General features: G+C 44.3%; 2 non-coding genes across 2 annotated transcripts; one reads left to right on the top strand and one right to left on the bottom strand.

The window, feature by feature from the left end:
• The first annotated feature begins 1,141 nt into the window (after window positions 1-1,141).
• Window positions 1,142-1,215, top strand: trnat-cgu (transfer RNA threonine (anticodon CGU)). The gene has a single exon. It is a non-coding gene; the product is annotated as a tRNA-Thr (tRNA).
• Window positions 1,216-12,786: 11,571 nt separating this feature from the next.
• trnat-agu (transfer RNA threonine (anticodon AGU)) lies at window positions 12,787-12,860 on the bottom strand. The gene has a single exon. It is a non-coding gene; the product is annotated as a tRNA-Thr (tRNA).
• Between the last annotated feature and the right edge of the window lie 4,898 nt (window positions 12,861-17,758).

Below are 17,758 nucleotides of genomic sequence, written 5' to 3'. Positions count from 1 at the left end.
TTTTCCTGCTTCACGGGAGGACACAGGAAGTACTATTTACATTCTGCTTTTTACCTTTTACAGTGTCCCAGCTTTTTGGGAAGAAGCAGTTGTGAGTTCAGCCACCTGTTCACTCATTTCAGAGTTTAATATTTATGCAAACACCACTCACCAGAATATAAACTCATTTTTTCATGTATCAGTGCTGCAAAAATCTCCACTGTGTGCAGAAGGAAACATCTAATGTGACGTTCTCCAGTTCACAAACATGCCAGTTTGTTCATTTCCTGTGGTTTCCTCATGCCGGCGTGCTACTGTTGGACCGCGGGCGCCATCCAACGTGTTTTCAAACACTGTGAGTCACTTCCATCGCCTCACACACTGCAATCTGACAGCAACCATCCCTCCCTGAGTCTGAGATGATGAACAAAGCGCTCGCTGAAGTGAGAAAGATTCCAGCATAAAGAGTCTACACACACACACACACACACACACACTGCGGCTGCTTGTGTTTACTGGGGCACGAAACAGCTTCAACAATCACAGTCACTCCAACACCTGTCTCTCCAGGAGAAGTCAGGACTGCTCTTTCCTAACAAACTTCTGCAGAGTAGCTGGGGTTGGTACGGTGGCCCTGAGAGGTCAAACACACTGCAGCCTAACAAAACACATGCAAACAGAGAAACACTGCAAAAACACACAAAACACAATGCAAATAGAAAATAAGCCCACAGAAGTTTTAAAAAGTCAGGAAACAAAACAGAAACAAAGGAAGTGTTTTTGGGGAGGCAGAACAGTGACGGAACAGCTAACAGTGAACAGCTAACAGTGAACAGCTAACAGTGAACAGTATATAAATTATGATAACACACATTACTGCATCCTTTCCTCCCTCACAGCACTGATGAACCCTCTGTTTCCTTTAAGTGTGTCTCAGTGCGAGCCTCAGCGTGTTATGGTTTCTGGGCCTGTCTCAATATGCGTACTCGTGCGTACTTGAGAATTGAGAAAGGGCTTCTGTCACTACTGCAGCTGGTCCGTCACATTATTGTGTCCCCAGAAACATTTCTGTTGTTTTATATGCTTTTGCAGAATTTGTTTCTTATTGCATGTGCTTTTTTAATATGTTGCAGTCAGGGCCATTACAGTGTGGGACTAACGTGGTGCTGTGGCTTAGCTGGCCAAAGCACCTGTCTCGTAAACAGGAGAGCCTGGGTTCAAATCCCAGCAGTGCCTTGCCTCCCTACCAATGCCATTACATTTCATTAACGAGTGCTGATGGCGGGAAGCATTGGGAGTTATGCTTTCTCTCCTTCATTTCTAAGAAGAGGATATAATGAAAATTTAGACATGCCCAAGACATCAATATCGGGTGAACAACCCTCAGAAGCTCCAGTAGGGGTTTAATGCCTGGGACCCTCCAGCGTTTGTTCTAGAACTGAAGCAGTTGCTTGGATGACATGAAAAAAGGTTTTTAAAGTTCTCAAGAGTGCCATGAGGTGGATAACTGAGGACATACACAGACTGCATGATTAATGCAGAGTGCATCAACACTCTGATGTAGATGGTTTCAAATGGAGAGCCCAAAGGCACTGCTGGGACTTGAACCCAGAGCTCCTGTTGACCAGCTAAGCCACAGCGGCTCCTTCTGAAGGTGGGTGGAGGTTCTGTCGGCGGCTATCAGGGCCAGCATTGAATCACAGTCTGAACCACTGCTGGAACTTTTCACAGAATTTATGGAAACCTCCAGCTTCACCCAGGTGCTGCACGATGATGGAACATGTCTGAAAGCCAACCACAGCAGGATCTGTGGCTTAACTAGTCAAAGCACTTATCTAGTAAACAGGAGATCCTGGGTTCAAATCCCAGCAGTGCCTTGCAATTCCTGGTACCTTATGTTAAAGATTGCTGAAGGTGCTGTGGTTCAGGTTTTTCCTGTTTCATTTGTAAGAAGAGGAGAGGTTAGACATCAGTGCAAAGGCACTGCTGGGATTTGAACCCTAGCAGGTGTTTTAACCAGCTAAGCCCCAGCAAAACTCTCTCCTACAATAACAGCTAAGCTTTTGACTATTAAGGCTACGTCCACACGTACCCGGGTATTTTTGAAAACGCAGATTTTTCTGTGTGTTTGCACCTTTCGTCCACACGTAAACGGCGTTTTCGGTCACTGAAAACAGAGATTTCTAAAAACGCCTGCCAGGGTGGAAATTTTCGAAAACTCCGTTTTTGCATTTACGTGTGGACGAGAAAAACGGAGAAAACGCAGCGTCAAAGGTGTGCGCCTGTTTTGACGTCACACTGTGCGCCACGTTATTGTTTCGGTGAAATGAATTTCTACAATACTGTTAATTGTACTCTCTGCAGTGTTTAAATGCTTACATATACACACACAGTTACTGTCCCTCCACACATACGACTCGGTTCTGCTTCTATGCCCCATCTTTGTTTACTATTTCATACCGAGGCTTCTAGACTTCTGATTGGCCAACATTTCTACACGGTTAGGAATATATGGCCACCTGCTGCTTTGGCATGTTCCTAGCAGCGTTTTCCTTCATTTCTGCGTTTACGTGTGGACGGGATTACTTTTTAAAACGAAAACGGAAAATCTCAGTTTTCAAAAATACCCGTGTACGTGTGGACGTAGCCTGAGACATTCCTACCAGGTAGGAATCATCAGTTAGAATATACAACGAACCCTTACAACACTTCAATCCAATTAATGGTATCACAGGAAAGGTGAGCTAAAGTGGCCCGAAGAGACGGTCACATGGCTGGAAAGGTTTCTCTGTGCAAAGAACAGATTTAGAACTGGATAAAGATGAAGAAGAGGAGAGGGGGAAGGCATGTTAGAAGGCAGTGAGAGAGAAGGAGAGGAAGGAGTTTGGAGGTGAGAGTCCGTATTTGTTTCCTTCTCTTAGCTGATCTGAAAATGCTTTCATGACATTCATAAATGCTGCAATACAACAACAGACATGACTGAAACTGAACACGAGCTGACCTTAAAGGAACGTTGGTCCTGTTAATAAAGCTTATGATGTGAATTTCGAGAGGCAACATCTGGAATAAAAGCAGATGTTCTTCCAGCAGTTTGATGTTCAGAGTTCAGCCGTGGGTTAAACAGCCTGTCGCTGAGTGTTGAACACACTTCAGCAGATTATGGCATGAAGCAGCAAACACACTGCTGATAAACTTTTAGATGATGTCGGTCAAACTTCCTCTGCTAAAGAAGGTAATAAAGGAAGCACTGAAGCGCCTTTCCTTAGAATTTGGGGAGTTCAAACAGCTGCAGATGCTACAGGATCACGTCACTCACTCAGGAACTTTCCTAAGAAAAACACGCCTGCATCCTGTTAGCAGACATCATCCCATGAGGAGTGATGGCTACAGCTCCCTCAGGTGTCGCCACCCTCGTATCGGAAACACACGGGAGTTTCCAGGATAAGTTTCCAACTTTGGAAGCTTTCACCTCACCTGGAAAACTATACCCATGTATTCACTGCCATCTTTACTGCACTTTTTATTATCCTTTTATTTCAATTTGATTATTTTTAAATGACTTTCTGACTTTATTAGAAAGTGGTGAAGGGTTAAAACTATACTCGCTGAAGCTGTAGAAGAACAATAATCCATGAGCAGGAAAGTAAACTGCAGTTTGGACCATTATTGCACGACACACACAGGCGAGTCAATAAAGTTTCACATAAAAACAGCACCAGTCAAACCTGCTAAACATTAACCTGCCTGTCATGTGACACCACGCTGCTATCACCTTGTTTTCATTTCACTATGACTACTTCCTGTATGACCTCGGCCTCACCGTTCCACTGCTCTGCATCGCTACTGTTTACTCTCACAATCATACGATGGTGACACAGCTAGGGGCAACTGTGCGTCATCGAGTGCTTTGTGTTGACAGACTGTTAGTCATCAGTTTGCTCTCAGGTGTTTCTGCCACACACTGACACCTGTAACAGTGATCTCTCACAGTTAGACAGCGGTGAGCCGACCTGCAGCAGGAAGCTGAAGCCAAAGTGACGACCGAACCGAAGAAAAGTTGCAGAAATTTGAAGGCCAGGAGCATGCCGTTAATATGAACTGCATGATTAAAGCAGTGCGATTCTTAGAAATGATGCACTTGGACCCGACATGTATTCAGAATTTGCTGCTAGAGAATTTGTTCTTACCAACCAATCATCATCAGGCTAGCTCCTCAGGGAAGGAAAGACCCCTGAAGTGATTTGGTTATCCATAAAGTCGTCTCACGTTTCAAAGTGGTTAAAACAGTGATGCAATATAATGCTAGAGTGATGGGGGACACATGAACTCCTGCAAATTCATAAAAGGAACGGGTATTTAACCTGTGGTAGGGTTCTCAGCTTGGGGATGGTCCCGGGAATCACTGCTCAACCCTGTCATGTGAGCTGTTAAGACTGAGCCTTATGAAGAGCTGAAATGTCTTTGAGACCCTAACAATGCAGTGAGATGATCCTTTGTGACAGATGGATTACCGTAAAGGCTCCATTCAGTTTAAAAAATGTGCAGCTGATTATTACATTTTCAGCAACACAAACTAGTCTAACTCCTTTTGGAGGCACTTCTCTGCTGCTCCTCTCAGTGCTGAGAGGATTGTGAATAACGAGCTTGGTGCCACTACGCTGAACAAACTGTGTAATTACACCATTTCTAAAGGATCCCAGGCGTGCTCTTCTCCACATGACACTCTGATTACACCTGATGGCCGTCTGTCTGTCATGCTGTAAACTGAAGAACTACAGCTACATAAACCTGGCTGTAGTTTGGCTGTAAACCCTATTCAGAGTTTTTGCGGTGGTGAGGCGGCGTGAGGGGAACAGATGTGTTAGCAGATAGTGAGCTGAAGCATGCAAAACACCAAAGGAGCTCAGGACTAAGCTGGAGTTCAACAGTGAAGGTTTAAAGTAAAATCAGGTGAAATTTGAATGGAGTTTGGTGTGATCAGGTTGTTTCATTCAGTCTCTCACCTTAACACAGCAGCATTCAGATGCTCTCCTCCTCCTCCTCCTGCTTCTCGGCTGGGTCTCCTTCCTCAAACTGACACCTCCTCAGGGAGACAAACAGGAGCGATGGTCGCAGCTCTTCACCTCCTCCTTTATCTTCCTCCACGCTCAGCAGCCGTCTCCCAGGTGACTCAGCCAGAGAATGACATCATCCCTGTCAGCACACACACCTGTTTCCTCAAAAGCACCACCTCCCTCTGCCTCCACACACCTCCTCCCCCTGCACCCATGCACTTCCTGGATCTCTTAAAGGGACAGCATCCCTCTGGGTCAACAGGTGAGCCGCCCTGCTGCAGTAACATCCAGCTGCGCTGGAGTCATCAGTCAGGCATATTGATCTGTGATATTGATATTCTGTGTCTGCTGAAGGCCTCCTCTCCTCTGTGTTTGCTCTGATGCAGCGCTGATGTCAGAGGAAGACCACAGAAGAAGAAACTCAAGCTACTTTTAAATCATGATTAGACAAGGTGTGCTCAGCGCCACCTGCTGGTGCAGAAGTCTGGGGACTTGAATCAGATTTCAAACAACTCTGGATTAAAACATGACTTTAAAAACATCATTTTAAGATTGGTAGCTCCTTTCCACTCTGTAACAGCAGCTGGGAAATCTGTCAGATGATGGTGAGAGTCATTATCCACACATGGAGAAATCCTGGAAGAGTGCAACTCATCCAGGAGGCCACAGAAGAACCCGGAACAGCATCCAAAGCCCTGCAGGCCTCACTCGGCTCAGTTAAGGTCAGAGGTCATGAGTCAACAATGAGAAAGAGGTGGGGCAAAAATCGCCTCTGTGGGAGAGTCCGAGGAAAAAACCACTGCTGACATCCTGAAGGAGGATGTCCGCCCATCCCTTCGAGTCCTGAAGCTCAAGAGCACTCAGGCAGCAGGACAATGATCCAAACACAGCAGCAAGTCCACCTCTGATTGGCTCAGGAAGACTAAATGAAGGTTTTGGAGCGTCGAGTCAAAGTCTGTTCTTAAATCGCTGAGGTGCTTCAGCGTGACCTCAAACAGGTGTTCGTGCTGGAAAACCCTCCAATGTGTCTGAATCCAAACAGTCCCATGAAGAAGGGCGGAGCAAACTTCCTCCACAGCACTGTTAGAGAAAAGTGGCCATCGTGGCCATATCTGTAACACACTGCTGTGCCTTGGGAATGAGCTTTGAACAGGTCTTGGTGATCTCCAGTGAGGGAGGAACTCTGGTACTGGTCCTGAACTGGTCTGAGAGTCTGAGGACAAAGTTTCCAGTTTCTGTCAAATCAACAACCACAAGGAGTAAATTTAGAAACCAATCAACATTCTTCAGGCTTCCACCTCATTTACTCAGCACAGTGTGTGTGTGTGTGTGTGTGTGTGTGTGTCACAGCTGCAGCACTTCTCCGTTTCACTGCTGTTTGTCTCGTCTCTGACGTGCAGATGCTGTTGGCTTATCCTCGTCTTCCTCTCGCTGCGCCTACGGGTGGTGACGTCAACATTTGAGAAGAAGAATAAAAATGAATGTGATGAAAAGATGAAGTGGCTTCAGCCCGCTGTGGTGAGGTGTTTCTGTGAGAGCTGAACGTTGCAGATGTCACAGGTAATCCTGGAGCTCCTGTTCTGCACAGAGGACGGCCGTCAGGATGCTCTCGCTGAAGTGTGGCTGCGCAGACGGCAGCTCCTCTAAACCACACTGAGAGTTAGGCTACGTTCACACCGCAGGCGAAAGCGCATATAATCCGACTTCTTTGACCCTATGCGTCCCATATCCGATCATGGTATGACAGTGTGAACAGCACAAACGTGATATTTTCAAATCCGACCTGGGTCACTTTCGTATGTGGTACTGTAAAACCTAGACTTGTTTAGCATATGGGGAGACAAATCTATTCAAGCTAAATTTGATGGGTCGTATCGTAAACAGAGCGTGTTGTGTGTGACGTCTTCTTTTGCGCACACGGGCCGCTCTGAGGGCCGTGAACCGTTCACATTTTATTTGTAGTGTGAACAACCAGACAAAGAAAATTGGATTTGATCAAAAAATCGGATTTGAGCAATTTGACCTGCAGTGTGAACGTAGCTTAAGTGAAGTCTTTAATCAGAGGAAACCAAGGAGCAACAACAAAGCAAAGCAAACCTGTTTCAGTTTTACACCATCAGAGCAATGACACCTGTACATGAGGACACATTTTTTCACACCCTTCAAAGTCAGCTCAGTGTTAGAGTTAATGTTAGAGTTTAATTTAGGTACCAGATGGTGGTCCATTCTCAGGCTATGAGAAAGGGGGACAAATTACAGTCAAACAGCTGTTACTTTTCCACAATGAGTGGACAGGTGAGATGATTTGGGCCCGTGCAGAGAAGGGCTAGAGGATACTCTGCAGCTGCAGGATGGAGGAAGAGCTCAAAGAAGATTCAAGGATGTAGGGAAGGAGGACGTGCAAAAGGTGGGTGTGACAGAGGAGGAGATGGAGGCAGATGATTCGCTGGAGACTTCTAAAGGAAGCAACCGAAGTGTGCCAACTCTGACCCAGCAGCCAAACTACAAAAACAACAGCATCACAAGAACCAGGACGAGGACAGATCGGATAGACGGACATACAGAGGTTAAATATCAGAGAGAAACCTTTCGTCGTTTCATTTCTTTCACATAGAAAAAAACTGCAACTGAACCAAAATGTGTCGCCATAAACCATGTGACAACATTCAGTTTGCTCATGTGATGATGTGTGTGAGGGCGGGAGCAACAAAAGTAGTTACAGGAAGAAGGTGCTGCGTTCTGGCCCAGTGGATAACACGGAGAGTTTACATTCATCTTACAGCTAGCTGCTAGCTACCCAGCTAGGTAACCTGCTGCATCCCAGAATGCAACACACGCCTGGCTTTTGGAGGTGTTTAGCTCAAATCTGGCACCTGCCAGCCTGCTCAGCTCTGTGGGGTTCATGAGTACTGAGGCCGGTATCACCTGAGTGATTCCACCAGACTAAACAGGTAAGAAAGTGTCCTCTGGCTTTCAGTCTCAGGTGGAGTTGTTGGGCTGGCTCTGCCTCTGCTGTGGGCGGAGTCTTCTATATCTGAATGGAGTAAACAAGTTCCTGGCATTTTAAGGCAGGATGGATTTCCAGATTGTCCTCGCCAATAGGGTGATAATCAGGTCCTCTTTGTTACCTGTGGTCCTGTACCCCAGTTTATCTTTCATCTCTAGTTGTTAATTGGAGAGTGTCCCTGACAGTTGGTGTGGCAGCCCATCATCTCAGTGTTGGCAGTTTGAGTTGGATACACACATCCAAGGCCAAATATCCCGGATTCCCCACAGCTTTTTTTGACTTTCCATAATTAATCTATCAAATCTGGTCATTTTTGTCCGAGTCTTTCCAAACCCCGATCATTTCTGAACCTTTTTTCATCATGTTGGTCTGCTGATTCTACTCGTGTAGGTTTTACATCCTGGTGACCACAGGAAATAACCAAAGATCTGCTGTTCTTTCTCTCTCTCTCACACACAGGAAGAAGAAACCAATTACTGAAATATGCAAATGAAGGGAGCAGGTAATTATGATTTTCTCGCTAATTTTATATTTGTGATCAAACGCTGGCAAGAAGCAAGAAACACAGACGTGAAACCTGATCACATGACCCATCTAACACGCCCCCTTTAACCAGATCGCATCACTGTGAGTCAAAAGTGAGAAATCTGGGATATAAACCAGAAAGATGCACAATAACAAAAACAACCCCAAAGAGACGAGGAAGCTGGGTGTGTGCCACTCCTCCTCCTCCTCCTCCTCCTCCCAGCAGGCTTCTCTGTGATGAGACTCTACAGCAGGAACTAAAACCAGGAGAAAAACAATTACATCATGATGCTTCACACACACACTCATCTAATGACAGCTTATTTCTGGCCCGTCTCCCATAGCGACCAGACTGCTCTCTGTCGCCACGGCAATAGAGCTGTAGCTCAGGACCACAGCTGAAACAAGAAAGAGCGGTGACTACATATACAGAGAAACTACTGACAGAAACACCATCACCTTCAGGAGGTCAGAGGTCACACAGAGGTTACAGAATGAGTCCATTTTGAAATTATATTTATAAAAACACAGGTAACAGATGTGATGCTGTTTCTGAAACGTCAACGGGCTGAGCCCCGTCAGCTAAAACTAACCACTAACGTGACACTTAGTCTAGAGCAGCTTTGTTGCTAATAATGCTATAACAACACACACAAATATTCACTGTGAATCCACTGTGTTAATTTTAGCTTGTGCTTTTGTTTTATGGTTCTTATTCTGCCATTGTTTTACTAAGTGTTTTATCCTATTGTAAAGTGTCCTTGGGTGACTTGAAAGGTGCTCATAAATAAAATTTATTATTATTATTATTATTACAAACACACACAAACACACACACACACACACACACACACACACACACACACACACAGTGTGTGAAAGCATTCCTGGGAACGGAGTGTCTGTACGTAACCTTTATTCAGTTGCTAATTTTACACAACAATGCAACAATACTCACACGCTCATTAGCGATGCAGAGAGGTTCACACTCTCAGAGCTGTTTCTGCTCTGCAGCTGCTCAGACTTCTGGTGTCGTCACATTCACACACTTTAACCTGCTGAAAATGAACTGTGAGCAGAGAAGACTGAAGTTGTGCAGCAGCTGAGCTAAACCTGACTTCCAGCTCCTGCCTAGAGATGCCCAGAGATGGGCAGTTACAAGTAATGCTTTACTGTAATGCGATTACTTTTTTCAAGTAATGAGTAATGTAAGGGATATGCTGGAATATGCAAAAAATAGGTTTAAATGTTAAACACATTTCTTCAAGTCAAAGACTGTTGCATATAATTAAATTTTTGCTTGACGCAATGCGCATGAATTTAAAAGATTAAAACTAATAAAACAATTTTTTTTAAAGGGATTTTTTCCATTTGATTCAATTTTATATGATGGATTATGCAGAAAAACTAGAATTGGGCTGAAAGGTCTATTTCTGTATTACGTATTCAGGTTGTGTATCGTGTTTTTAAAAAGTAAGTAATTAAGTAATTAATTACCTTTGAAAAAAAGTGATCAGAAAAGTAACAGAATTACTTTTTTGGAGAAGTAATCAGTAATTAGTCACTAATTTGACCAACACTGCTCATCAAAGTCAAAGATGTGCTTCATTTGGGAATTTAAATTCTGTATAAAACATAATCACATTTTTAATTGTTAATAAAAAAAGTACCTTCACGACTCATTTTGGAGATGTATGTTGGGCGTTTATCAATATGCGTACTTGTGCGTACTTGCGTTCTCGTGTACTCGTGAAACGTCATCAGTCGGAGACCAAGTACTGTTCCAATTCGAAGTACGCATCACGCCGAGAACGCGAAAAAGTCCCGGATGTGTTCTCGATCCGCCCATTTTATCGAGCATGCATCGGTGTAGACTTGGGACAGCTAAATATCCCAGAATGCATTTCGTCCAAAACTCAACAGCGGACTCCTGGCACATCGTCCCCCCCCCGCTCGCGGACTTGAGAATTGAGAAACATCCCACGAGTCCGTGCTCGCGTTCTCGGCAGGTACGTACTCCCGTGCGTTCTCGGCGGGTACGTACTCACCGAGAACGCGAGTACGTACTCGCGTACTTGGGCATTGATAAACGGCCGTTGTTCTGCTGTTGGGCTGCAGATACTAACAGTGTAAAAGTGAGAGCTGCCTTCTATCTGCCATCCAGCAGGGGGCGACTCTCGGCACAAAACTCTGCTGATCTTTCCGGTCAGCAAATTCCCATCTGATGAGTTTCTGGTTTGAGGTTTGACTGAATGAAACATGCAGTTGATTAATCGGCGTAACTTTGTGCTGAACATTTCGGGGGGGTCAAGATCTCTGTCTAGATAAATAAATAAATCTGGGTAAATTCCCAGATGATTAAACATGCAACTATTTTGCTGGTAATACCTGAAATAAGTAAAGAAAATCAACAGCCTATTTATGCAAGATAATTAATAATTTTATTGAGGGGGCTATATTGGTTGCGTCTGATTATTGGGGGTGTCATAACCCCCCTAACCGCCCTGGAAATTACGCCCCTGAGTTGATTTAGGAGATGATGGTCTTGTTAGAGTCAGAGAGAAGTAGGAAACAGGAAACAGGAAGCAGAGCAGCATACATGAAGAGGAAACCTTTTGTGATCCGGTCTTTAAGTGATGATGTGAAAACTCCTGCTTCTGGGCCTAAAAACATTAAACATGTTGTTATCATGTTTAATGTTTTGTACTTTCTTCTATTTAATCTCAAAAAGCTCCTAAAAACAGTCAGTGATCACTGTTGACCTCCCTCGGCTTTTATTACCACTAATCATTTATTTAAGCTCAGTTTTTAAAACCTTACGATGTAACTACAGCACAGCCCATGCAGCAGTATATGAATGACTAACCTCGTATTGTGGATGGATTATCTCAGTTGTTCTCCTGAGTGAAGTTTGGTCCGTTTACAGCATCCTGCCATGCGATTGCATTTGTCCCTAACCATCGAGAACACTCACGTTAACTTTTATCGAGTGGAAAAAAGTTAGCGTGTTTATATTGTGCTAACATAGCTGTGTTATATCACCATTATATATATCATTATATACCAGCTAGCCAAACTTCAGTAACCCTACAAACGTCACTGCTGTTTAGTTTTCTGTCTTCATTTATGTTGGAAGTGATAGCAGAGCTGTACGTTTGAATTTGTTTCTAAACCCCTGCAGTCAGGACATGCTATATTGTATTTAGATAGAAGCTAGCGAGCTAACTTCCTGCTAACTTCTAACGCCGTTAAATGTCATAAATTCCGTTTTCATGGATGCCTGGATGTTAAACTCAATTGTTACACCTGGTAGAGCAGAACGCTGATCATTTTATTACAGATGAACGACTTTAGACAGTTTTTCAACTCTCAGTAATGCCACAGTGATCGTTTGATATATGGACCTGCAGCGGAGTTTAGGCCCAGACACGGCCAGTGACGTCAGACTTAAAGACCGGATTGGTGAGTCTCCCCTGTGTGAACACAGAGTCCCTCAGATTAAAAGTCAGATCCTAAATGCTCAGCTCGAGTCTTCAGATGTAGTAAAGTGGTTCCAGTCCTTCAGTTCACTTCATTATTCCCATCTGTTACTGGGTTGACCTTTACTTTGACGCGTGTACCACGGCTTGCTTTTGATATGCTGCTTTAATATTCTTGTTATTGCCCTAATTTTTCTCATGATATTCTATATATGTATCTTAATGTTTTTGTAGACTTTCAGTTTTGAATTCTTTCTTCTGCACGTTGAGTAGAGCTGCTAGGGTGTCCTTTCCTGTGTAGCCACACCCATCCAGCAGGAGGCGCTTTGGATTAGCTTATGAACAGGAGATCCTGGGTTCAAATCCCAGCAGTGCCTTGCCTCCCTACCAATGCCATTACATTTCATTAACGAGTGCTGATGGCGGGAAGCATTGGGAGTTATGCTTTCTCTCCTTCATTTCTAAGAAGAGGATATAATGAAAATTTAGACATGCCCAAGACATCAATATCGGGTGAACAACCCTCAGAAGCTCCAGTAGGGGTTTAATGCCTGGGACCCTCCAGCATTTGTTCTAGAACTGACGAATCTTCTTGGATCAGGTGAAAAGAAGTTTTTGAAGCTTTCAAGAGTACCGTGAGGTGGATAACTCAGCACATACACAGACTTTCAAAGATTTCCTAACTCCAAGATTAAGAATGCAATCAACACTGTGAAGAAGATGGTTTCCAAAGGTAACAGGAAGGCACTGCTGGGATTTGAACCCAGGATCTCCTGTTTACTAGACAGGCGCTTTGACCAGCTAAGCCACAGCGCCTCCTGCTGTCATGCAAACTGATCGTACCTGGTATTAGCTGGTACTGCAGAAGGAGATGAGTTCAATTTTGTAACTTTTGTGCACTATAAATGTAGGATATGGTTAAATAGTCCAACAAGTAACTTCCTGTTCCTAACTTCTTCAATGACCTGAGTGGAAACATCATAAGGTGAAGGAGAATCTTTTGAGACTGATTCAACAGGGTGAGTCTCAACAAGTTGTCCCAAAGTGTCTCCGGTAGCTGACGTTTTGTGGACTTTTACTCCAGCCAGTCTTTTTGTGGTGGCAATCTGGTCGTCTTCTTTGGGTCCATTTGGTAATACATTAGGGTTATTATAGGGCAGAGAATGGCAGTGCTCTAATCATTGCCGGTTTCTGAACAATCATTCCCAGCTAAATCAACTGCTGTTGAGTTTGCAGGTTTAGACCGTGTTGCTTTGGATGCTGTCTCTTCCACAGTGGGTGGGAGATACCGACAAGGCAAGAGCCGGTCTCTGTGTAGCACTCTTTCAGGCCCATCTGTTCCTTCAGGCACCACAACAAAAACAGGAGAGTCCTGAATCTGTCTGATTACAGTGGACAGGGTTCGGCCCCACCGATCAGCGATTTTGTGCTTACCCCTGATGGCAACAGTCCTCAAAACAACTCTATTTCCCTTGGCAAGGGTGGATTCCCGCACTTTGTTGTCAAACCTTTGTTTGATTCGCAAAGCACTCTTTTGACTGTGCTCAATGGCTAACTGGTAGCTTTCTGCAAGACTCTCTCAGCTCTCCAGATCTAATTTCTGTTCACGTAGCCAATCGGAAAGAGACATCTGCAGCAGGGGGCATGGCCCAGCTACATCAGTTTGACAGGAATCTGCTGGTATTGCAGAGGCTCCAATAGCCAAACATTGTACTCGTGCAGACGATGGTACTGCTGCCTCCTCCTCAAGAGTTGAAGAATACTCATGTCTCTTGCATACTGCCTTTACCGCCTCAGTCGGAAAATCAGGCTCTTTGTTGCGGCGCAAGAGTTGTGCAGTAAAGCCTTCAATGCCATTTTCCTCATCATTAGAACTCTGATCAGATATATCACAGGCATGCAGATACGGACGTCTCAACAGCCCATCTGCATCTTGGTTGTTCTTCCCAGCGCTATACTCAATATCAAAATGAAAAGTGGAAAGTACGGCCAACCAGCGATGCCCTACTGCGTCCAACTTTGCAGATGTTAAAACGTATGTGAGTGGATTATTGTCTGTCATCACTGTAAATTTTGCTCCACAGAGATAGCGGAAAACGTTCTGGGTGACAGTCCACTTGACAGACAGGAAGTCAAGCTTGTGTGCAGGGTACCTTTGCTCGGACTTGGAGAGACCCCTACTGGCATAGGCAATGACTCTTAACTTGCTCTCCTGTTCTTGTTATAAGGCTGCACTGAGAACATGGGCGCTTGCATCGGTGTGCACAGTATAATGTTTCTTTGGATCTGCAAACCCAAGAACAGGAGCTGTTGTGTGAGCTTGTGAATCAATGTCTTAAAAGTATCTTCAGAGGTTGGGGTCCATTTTTCATGAAAAGGCTTTTTGAGATCCGCACTTGTAGAAACCTTGCGGTTTCTGCCAGACAGACTGGATTTTCTCTTCAGTGGGAGGCAACCAGCGCTTAAGTGATTAAGGGGTGTTGCAAGCTTGGAATAGTCTTTTACAAACCTCCTGTAATATCCAGTGAACCCAAGGAAAGACTTAAGCTACTTGATGTTAGCTGGTCTTGGCCGGGTAGTGAGGGCAGCTGGATCTGTTTTGACCCCTTCTGATGATACAACACGGCCGAGATATTGGACAGATGTCCCGAAGAACTGACATTTCTCTGGCGACAGCTTTAAAGTAAATTCTTTCATCCTATGGAGGACCTTCAGCGATCGTTCCTCATGGTTCTCAAGTGTAGCTGAGAAAAGAGTGACATCATCAAGAAAAACCAAGACCTGACTCAAATTCCTGCTGCCTATACACTTTTCCATAACATAAGAGGAAACAAGAAAACTAGAACACCTTCTTATGCTGTTTTTAATAGAGAACACTACGGCATTTATTTTAACACAACACCTAACAGTTGTACCTTCTCTTATGAGGAACTCTAATGATTTGCAGAATCTTGATGTAATGGGGGAAGGCTTTAGGCCCCAGGGGACCCAAGGGAGGGTATAAAAGAGGAAGTAGCAGCCGGTGCTCTTCATTTGCACTGACAGCGGCTGTGAACAATGGTTGTGTGAGTAGGTGAAGAGCCTGAGAAGTTTTTCTACACACAGTTGTTTTAAACCTCTACAGCAGAGGTTCGAGGTACAGGTTGTTTTTCTTTTAGTGCTTTTTGTTAAATTTGTTGAAATGTATTTGATGTTTATTGTATTTTATGTTTTTAGTAGTGATTTTAGAAGATAAGCCAAGATAAGCCAGGTGTGCAGCAAACACAGTTGTCTGCTGCCCGCGCGGATAATAAACCTCCTTCATCGCCCCTATGGACGACGTACAGGCTCTTTTGGAGCAGCTGCAGCAGCTAAAAGCAGCAAATGAACAGTTGAGAGACCAATTACAGGAACGTTCTCCTGCGAGTGGTCCAGTGCCAGATCCAGTGCCGGGTCCATCTACTGTGCCATCAAATATGAACCCAATAAATGAAACTACAAATGTCTGTTACGTTTATGCACCTCGGGAGCGTAAATGCCCAAGGTTTACTGGTAAATTGTCAGTGGACTTGTTAACTGTTGACCAGTGGGTTGAAGAAGTACGTAGATGCCTGGAGATTCGTCCTATGTCAAGAGCAGCACAAGTGATGTTTGTGATGGACCATCTTGATGGCAGTGCTAAATCTGAGGTCTGTTTTCATTTGAAGGACTGCCTCTCCGACACTGTCATCAGCAGCACCGGAGCTCCACAGGGAACAGTGCTCTCTCCAGTCCTGTTCACCCTGTACACTTCTGACTTCTGTTACAACACGGAGTCATGCCACATGCAGAAGTTTTCGGACGACACTGCAATTGTGGGCTGTATCAGGGACGGGCAAGAGGAGGAATACAGGAGCCTGGTGGAGGACTTTGTGCAATGGTGCAGACTCAACCACCTACAACTCAACACTGCTAAGACCAAGGAAATGGTGGTGGATTTCAGGAAGTCTAAGCATGCCCTGCTGCCAGTCACCATCGAGGGGGTCAATGTGGAGGTGGTGAACACATACAAGTACCTGGGAATACATCTAGACGATAAACTGGACTGGTCAGCCAACACTGCAGCAATCTACAAGAAGGGGCAGAGCAGGCTGTACTTCCTGAGGAGGCTGCGGTCCTTCAATGTCTGCAGCAAGCTCCTCAGGATGTTTTACCAGTCTGTTGTTGCCAGCGTCCTCTTCTATGCTGTGGCATGCTGGGGAGGAAGCACTAAGAAGAGGGATGCTGGGCGACTAGACAGGCTGGTAAGGAAAGCTGGCTCTGTTGTGGGAGCTGAACTGGAGTGTATCACTTCAGTATCAGACAAAAGGACTATGAACAAGATACTCAACATCCTGGACAATGACTGTCATCCACTCCACACCACTATCATACAGCAGAAGAGCTTGATCAGCTGGAGACTGCGCTCCCTGACATGCGCAACAGACAGACTCAGGAAGTCATTTGTACCCAGGGCCATACAACTTTACAATGCTTCACTTAAGGGAAAAGGAGAGTTGGTCTTCTCTGCATAGTCTATCTGCACCGCCACCTTCTAATACATTCACAGGACTTATCTGCCCATATTGTGTATTGTACCGTATTGTACCTTATCCCTGCACTGCTGCTAGAACTCTTATACTACTATGTTTACTTGCACTAATGCTATTACTCTTATACTAGCCTACTGTTATTCTGTTTTATCTTATTTGCCAATATATTTATACTTGAACTGTTATATTACCATGCGTACACTTTATTCTGTTTTATCTTATTTGCCCATATATTTATATTTATACTAGAACTGTTATATTACCATGTTTACATTTTTTTTATTGTCCATATATGTCATTTTTGACCAATGATTGTATCTGACTTGCACTGATGCCATAATTCTTATACTACTGCTGGTTAGTTTTTATATTATTTGCCCATATATTTATATTAGAACTGTTAAATTACTGTGCTTACATTTTATTGTACATGTTGACATATGCACACATTTACTGTTGGTCACTAGATTTTAACCTTGCACTGTTGCACCATTGCATTATTATCCTGACACACACCTCAAACAGGACTGCATCCCCAGCACATTATACGCTTGGCTACTGCTGATTTAGATTGATTTAGATTTAGATTGATTTAGTAATGTTGTTTTGTTGATTGTTGTGTATCATCCTGGTACATTGTAGTGAATGCTGTGTGTGTGGTGTTCTTAAGCTGCTGGAACCTTGAATTTCCCCTTGGGGATTAATAAAGTATCTATCTATCTATCTATCTATCTATCTACCAGTAGAGACACTCCTGATAAGATTTTTGACATTTTAGTTGAGAACTATAGCTGTACTCAGTCGTATGTAGCTGCCCAGCTACAGTTCTTCCAGCGCACCCAGCGAGAAGGGGAATCTCTGCGAGATTACTCTCATGCCCTTAAATCTTTAATGGACACTGTAATCTGTAAGACACCAGGTGGTATTCCAAATTCTGATATATTGCTAAGGGACCAGTTTACTGAACATGTCCATGATGATATACTGCGCAGAGAGTTGAAACAGCGGGTCCTTCAAACACCAGACATGTCCTTTCTTGCCCTACGCAGTATTGCCCTTAAGTGGGCTGATGTAGGTAGGCAGGGAGGGAAAACTAGGTCCCGAGCCTATTCTTGTGATACGAACTGTCAGGTAGTAGAAGGAGTTAATGCAGAGATGCATGCA

This window comes from Oreochromis niloticus, linkage group LG13 (genome assembly GCF_001858045.2).
Source record: "Oreochromis niloticus isolate F11D_XX linkage group LG13, O_niloticus_UMD_NMBU, whole genome shotgun sequence".
NCBI lineage: Eukaryota > Metazoa > Chordata > Actinopteri > Cichliformes > Cichlidae > Oreochromis > Oreochromis niloticus.
This window is presented reverse-complemented; position numbering and strand designations above follow the sequence as displayed.